The following is a 7,522-nucleotide window of genomic DNA, read 5'->3' on the forward strand; positions in this document are numbered from 1 at the left end:
ACTCCCCAAATACTGGTGTGCCAAGCTTGTAGTGTCATACCCAAAAAGACTTGAGGCTGTAATCGCTGCCAAAGGTGATTCAACATATTGCAGAGTAAAGGGTCTGAATACTTATGTAAATGTGATAGTTCCGTTTTTTTATATTTAATACATCTGCAAACATTTCTAAATACCTGTTTTTGCTTTGTCATTATGGGGTATTGTGTGTAGATTGATGAGGAAATAAACTATTTAATACATTTCAAATAAGGCTTTAACGTAACAAAATGTGTAAAAAGTCAATGGGTCTGAATACATTCCGAATGCACAGTAAAGTCCACATATATTGGTATATAGTCCATATATATTTGTATATATTCCACATATATTTATATATATTTGTATGTATTCCACATATCTTTGTATATATTCCACATATATTTGTATATATTCCACATATATCTGTATATATTCCACATATTTGTGCTAGTTTCACGTATACTGTATATATGTCATATGTGAAGACTCAAATGGCAACGTGTTATACTATATTTTACATAGTATATTTAGATGTAGAGTATGTGTTTTCAGTTGTCCTGTCCTTTCAGTTGTTGTGAGTTCTCTCTCACCATTCGACACACCTCTTGTTCTCAGTACGCCTTTCAACACAAAACTCTGTAACACTCCCTGCGTTGAGCGCTGCTCTTCGGTGCATAGCAGCAGGGATACATCATTGATGGGAGAGTGTTCGGAAACAAAGCAGGGTGACCTGAGTACTGCGAACAGTAACAAAACGGGTGTTGGCTTGGTTCCGCTTGCCGCTCGTATCTGTGTTTTTCAGGTCCACTGGCTCTCTCTCAGCGATGTGACGGGAAAAGACTGAGCGAGAGAGTCTCTGTTGCTATTTCAGCACTTTCTACACACATCAATGCAACAGTCCCTGATGGGGAAGATCAGGCATATCATGTTCCTCACACACAGGGACGCACACACTTGAACACACACTCGTACACACGCACATGCAGGATTACACACACACACACACACACATAGGAACATACAGGCACACACAGTCACACACACACGTACACACTCACAGTCACACAAACACACTCACGCAAACATACTGTACGTACATACAAAACATGCATGCCTGCACAATATGTGTCTCTCACTCTCTGTTTTTCTCTCCTTCTCTCACACATGGTCACCCGGTCACACAATCATACATGTAACATACACTTGAACATATATCAAATAAATACATAGAGTACCAGTCGAAAGATTGGACACCTACTCCTTCAAGGGTTTTTCTTTATTTGTACTATTTTCTACATTGCAGAAAAGTAGTGAAGACATAAAAACTACGAAATAACACACATATGGAATCATCACATATGGAATCACATATGGAATCAAAAAAGTATTAAACAAATCAAAATATATTTAATATTTTAGATTCTTCAAAGTAGTCAACCTTTGCCTTGTTGACAGCTTTGCACACTCTTGGCATTCTCTCTACCAGCTAACCTTGGAATGTTTTTCCAACAGTCTTAAAGGAGTTCCCACATATACTGAGCACTTGTTGGCTGCTTTTCCTTCACTCTGTGGTCCAACTCATCCCAAACCATCTCAATTGGGTTAGGTCGGGTGATTGTGGAGGCCAGGTCATCTGATGATGCACCATCACTCTTCTTCTTAGTCAAATAGCCCTTACACAGCCTGGAAGTATGTTTTGGGTCCTTGTCCTGTTGAAAAACAAATGATCGTCCCACTAAGTTAAGTGTGCCTTGAATTCTAAATAAATCACCAACAGTGTCACCAGCAAAACACCGCCACACCATCACACCTTCTTCATGCTTCACAGTGGGAACCAGAAATGCGGAAATCATCTGTTCACCTACTTTGCTTCTCACAAAGACACGGCGGTTGGAATCAAAAATCTCAAATTTGGACTCAGACCAAAGGACAGATTTCCACCAGTCTAATGTCCATTGCTTGTGTTTCTTGGCCCAAGCAAGTCTCTTCTTATTATTGGTGTCCTTTAGTAGTGGTTTCTTTGCACCAATTCGACCATGAAGGTCTGATTCACGCAGTCTCCTCTGAACAGTTGACGTTGAGATGTGTCTGTTACCTTAACTCGTCAAGCATTTTCTTTTGGCTGCAATCTGAGGTGCAGTTAACGCTAATGAACTTATCCTCTGCAACGGCTGGCCATGCTATCCACCTGGCTAAATAAACCCCGGCCAACAGCTCTGCACCCCCCGCAGCAACTGGCCCAAGCCCCCCCGCTTCCCCTTCACCCAAATCCAGACAGCTGATGTTCTGATAGAGCTGCAAAATCCCTACAAATCAGATGGGATAGACAATCTGGACCCTCTCTTCCTAAAATTAACCGCCGCCATTGTTGCAACCCCTATTACTAGTCTGTTCAACCTCTCTTTTGTATTGTTTGAGATTCCTAAAGATTGGAAAGCGGCCGCAGTCATCCCCCTCTTCAAAGGGGTAGATACTCAAGACCCAAACTGTTACAGACCTATATCCATCCTGTCCTGCCTTTCTAAAGTCTTCAAAAGCCAAGTGAACAAACAGATCACCGACCATTTAGAATCCCACCGTACATTCTCCGCTATGCAATCCGGATTCCGAGCTGGTCAAGGGTGCATCTCAGCCACGCTCAAGGTACTAAACAATATCATAACCACCATCGATAAAAGACAGTACTGTGCAACCGTCTTCATCAACGTGGCAAAGGCTTTCGACTCTGTCAATCACCACATTCTTATCGGCAGATTCAACAGCCTTGGTTTCTCTAATGACTACCTCGCCTGGTTCACTAACTACTTCTCAGATAGAGTTCAGTGTGTCAAATCGGAGGGCCTGTTGTCCGGACCTCTGGCAGTCTCTATGGGGGTGCCACAGGGTTTAATTCTCGGGCCGACCCTTTTCTCTGTATATATCAATGATGTCGCTCTTGCTGCGGGTGATTCTTTGATCCACCTCAACGCAGCATACACCATTCTGTATACTTCTGGCCCTTTTTGGACACTGTGTTAACAAACCTCCAAACGAGCTTCAATGTCATACAACACTCCTTCCGTGGCCTCCAACTGCTCTTAAATGCAAGTAAAACGAAATGCATGCTCTTCAACCGATCGCAGCCCGCACCCGCCCGCCCGACTAGTATCACTACTCTGGACGGTTTTGACAACTATAAATACCTAGGTGTCTGGCTAGACTGTAAACTCTCCTTCCAGACTCACATTAAGCATCTCCAATCCAAAATTAAAATGAATCGGCTTCCTATTTCGCAACAAAGCCTCCTTCAGTCATGCTGCCAAACATACCCTCGTAAAACTGACCATCCTACCAATCCGTGACTTCGGCAATGTCATTTACAAAATAGCCTCCAACACTCTACACAGCAAATTAGATGCAGTCTATCACAGTGCCATCCGTTTTGTCACCAAAGCCCCATATACTACCCACCACTGCGACCTGTTTGCTCTCGTTGGCTGGTCCTCACTGCATATTCGTCGCCAAACCCTCTGGCTCCAGGTCATCTATAAGTCTTTGCTAGGTAAAGCTCCGCCTTATCTCCGCTCACTGGTCTCCGTAGCAACACCCACCCGTAGCACGCGCTCCAGCAGATATATTTCACTGGTCATCCCCAAAGCCAACACCTACTTTGGCCGCCTTTCCTTCCAGTTCTCTGCTGCCAATGACTGGAACGAATTTCAAAAATCACTGAAGTTGGAGACTTAAATCTCCCTCACTAACTTTAAGCATCAGCTGTCAGGGCAGCTAACCGATCGCTGCAGCTGAACACAGCCCATCTCTAAATAGCCCATACAACCAACCACCTACCTACCTCATCCCCATATTTGTTTTTGTTTTTCTGCTCTTTTGCACACCAGTATTTCTACTTGCACATTCTCATCTGCAAATCTATCACTCCAGTGTTAATTGCTGAATTGTATTTACTTCACCAATATGGCCTATTTATTGCCTTACCTCCTTACTTAATTTGCACACACTGTATACAGATTTTTCTATTGTGTTATTGACTGTACGTTTGTTTATCCCATGTGTAACTCTGTGTTGTTGTTTTTGTCTCACTGGTTTGCTTTATCTTGGCCAGGTCGCAGTTGTAAATGAGAACTTGTTCTCAACTGGCCTACCTGGTTAAATACAGGTTAAATATATATATATATTTTAAACAGAGTTAACTCTGGGTCTTCCTTTCCTGTGGCAGTCCTCATGAGAGCCAGTTTCATCATAGTGCTTGATAGTTTTTGCGATTGCACATGAAGAAACTTTAAAAGTTCTTGAAATTTGCCGCATTAGCTGACCTTCATGTCTTAAAATAATGGAGTGTCGTTTCTCTTTGCTTATTTCAGCTGTTCTTGCCATAATACGGACTTGGTCTTTTACCAAATAGGGCTATCTTCTGTATACCAACCCTATCTTGTCACAACACAACTGATTGGCTCAAACACATTAAGGAAAGAAATTCCAACAATGAACTTTGAACAAGGCACACCTGTTAATTGAACTGCATTCCAGGTAACTACTTCATGAAGCTGGTTGACAGAATGCCAAGATTGTGCAAAGCTGTCATCAAGGCAAAGGATGGCTGCTTTGAAGAATCTGAAATATAAAATATATTTAGATTTGTTCAACACTTTTTTCCATGTGTGTTATTTCATAGTTTTGATGTCTTCACTATTATTCTACAATGTAGAAAATAGTAAAAATAACGAAAAACCCTGGAATGAGTAGGTGTGTCCAAACTTTTGACTGGTATGACATGTATAAACAACAGGAGGTTGGTGGCACCTTAATTGGGGAGGACGGGCACGTGGTAATGACTGTAGCAGAATAGGTGGAATGGTATGAAATACATCAAACACGTGTTACAACCTGGCTCAAGATTGTAACAAAGAATGGGAAACCACCCACTGAGGAAAGGAATAAAAAAATGAATTTATTCCATAAATAAAGTAAACACTCACAACAATAATCAGATGAGGCATGAAGGTCAGTAAATAAGGTGTCAACTGCCAACATCACAACGAAACAACAAAAGGTATGCATGGAGGAAAGAATCTCTTGCTGAATTGGGAAACAGTGGCTTTATGCCGCAGCTGAGCTTTCACAGGTGTGCCGCATCAGCACTGACGACCCTCCCAGCTCCGCCCACCTCTCCTACTCCGCCCACCAATCTCGTGCAGGAAGTAAGCACAGCAAAACCCAGTAGATACAGCAGGGAGGGGCCGTCGCACATGGTTTCTATGTGTTTGCTACCATTCCATTGGCTCCGTTCCAGACATTATTATGAGTCGTCCTCCTCTCAGCAGCCTCCACTGGTATAATCAGACCATGTGCACACAGGGATAACATGCTCCCATCCTGTAAAACACAATATTAATAAACATTATTAAACAGGGTACCTGCATCATTGTAGATCTAAGCTGGATACCCCAATTAACACCACCCACACCTTCTATCCCCAGTGCTGCTGTGTCTCTGATATTTCTGATTACCAGGCAGAAGCTCCCAGTGTTTCCGCTTCAAGGTGAGTAGTCCCGGAGGATTTGACTTTCAGCTCAGCCGGTTAAAATAAGGGCTGCCTGCATGCATGCTGCAGTATAGTACAGCCCCAGAAAAGTTAGTGTGTGTGTGTGTGCGTGCGTGCGTGCGTGCGTGCGTGCGTGTGTGTGTGTGTGTGTGTGTGTGTGTGTGTGTGTGTGTGTGTGTGTGTGTGTGTGTGTGTGTGTGTGTGTGTGTGTGAAAGATGGGTGGAAAAACCCAAATGATGACTCACCTCCAGAGCTGAGGGATACCCTGTAGAGGGAAGACTTAAGCCTACTGACGGAGCCTGCCGATTGGGCCTCTTGGAGCCGACGTGGCCTAGTGGAGCTGGCAACTGGCTCCTATTGATCACAGCCTCCTGGTGGGGTGCTGGATGCCCAAGGGTCAGAGACCAGGCTCACAGCCAAAGGTAATCTCCACAGGCTGCAGGAGTCCATGAGTTATTACACCTCCAACTCCACCACCACCACTATCACCTCCACCAGCTCCACTATCTTCTCCACCATCACCTCCACCACCTCACCACCACCACCACCTCCACCTCCACCCCATCACCTCCACCATCATCTCCACCTCCACCACCAACTCCACCATCACCTCCTCCACCATCACCACCACCTCCACCTCCACCACCATCACCTCCACCATCACCTCCACCACCACCTCCACCACCACCACCACCACCACCACCTCCACCACCATCACCTCCATCATCTCCACTATCACCTCCACCATCACCTCCACCATCACCTCCACCACCTCCACCACCTCCACCATCACCTCCACCAACACCACCTCCACCTCCACCACCATCACCTCCACCATCACCTCCACCACCACCATCACCTCCACCACCAGCACTTCCACCACCATCACCTCCACCTCCACCACCACCACCACTTCCACCACCATCACCTCCACCACCACCTCCACCACCATCACCTCCACCATCACCTCCACCTCCACCACCACCACCACCTCCACCACCACCACTTCCACCACCATCACCTCCACCATCACCTCCACCTCCACCTCCATCACATCCACCACCACCACCACCTCCTCCACCTCCACCACCACCTTCACCTCCACCTCCACCACCTCCACCACCACCTCCAATATCACATCCACCACCACCTCCACCACTTCCACCACCATCACCTCCACCACCACCACCACCTCCACCACCAACACCTCCACCAACACCTCCACCTCCACCACCACCACCACCTCCACCACCACCACTTCCACCACCATCACCTCCACCATCACCTCCACCTCCACCTCCATCACATCCACCACCACCACCACCTCCTCCACCTCCACCACCACCTTCACCTCCACCTCCACCACCTCCACCACCACCTCCAATATCACATCCACCACCACCTCCACCACTTCCACCACCATCACCTCCACCACCACCACCACCTCCACCACCATCACCTCCAACATCACCTCCACCTCCACCACCACCACCACCACCTCCACCACCTCCTCCACCTCCACCACCACCTTCACCTCCACCTCCACCACCTCCACCACCACCTCCAATATCACATCCACCACCACCTCCACCACTTCCACCACCATCACCTCCACCACCACCACCACCTCCACCACCATCACCTCCACCATCACCTCCACCTCCACCACCACCACCACCTCCACCACCACCACTTCCACCACTATCACCTCCACCAGCTCCACTATCTTCTCCACCATCACCTCCACCACCTCACCACCACCACCACCTCCACCTCCACCCCATCACCTCCACCATCATCTCCACCTCCACCACCACCTCCACCATCACCTCCTCCACCATCACCACCACCTCCACCTCCACCACCATCACCTCCACCATCACCTCCACCACCACCTCCACCACCACCACCACCACCACCACCTCCACCACCATCACCTCCATCATCTCCACTATCACCTC

The 7,522-nt window shown here is 46.9% G+C and overlaps 1 pseudogene; it reads left to right on the forward strand.

Moving 5' to 3' along the window:
- The first annotated feature begins 5,006 nt into the window (after nt 1-5,006).
- LOC123730920 (mucin-2-like) overlaps nt 5,007-7,522 on the forward strand; it is a 3,093-nt pseudogene continuing 577 nt past the window's right edge.

Source organism: Salmo salar, chromosome ssa27 (assembly GCF_905237065.1).
Source record: "Salmo salar chromosome ssa27, Ssal_v3.1, whole genome shotgun sequence".
NCBI lineage: Eukaryota > Metazoa > Chordata > Actinopteri > Salmoniformes > Salmonidae > Salmo > Salmo salar.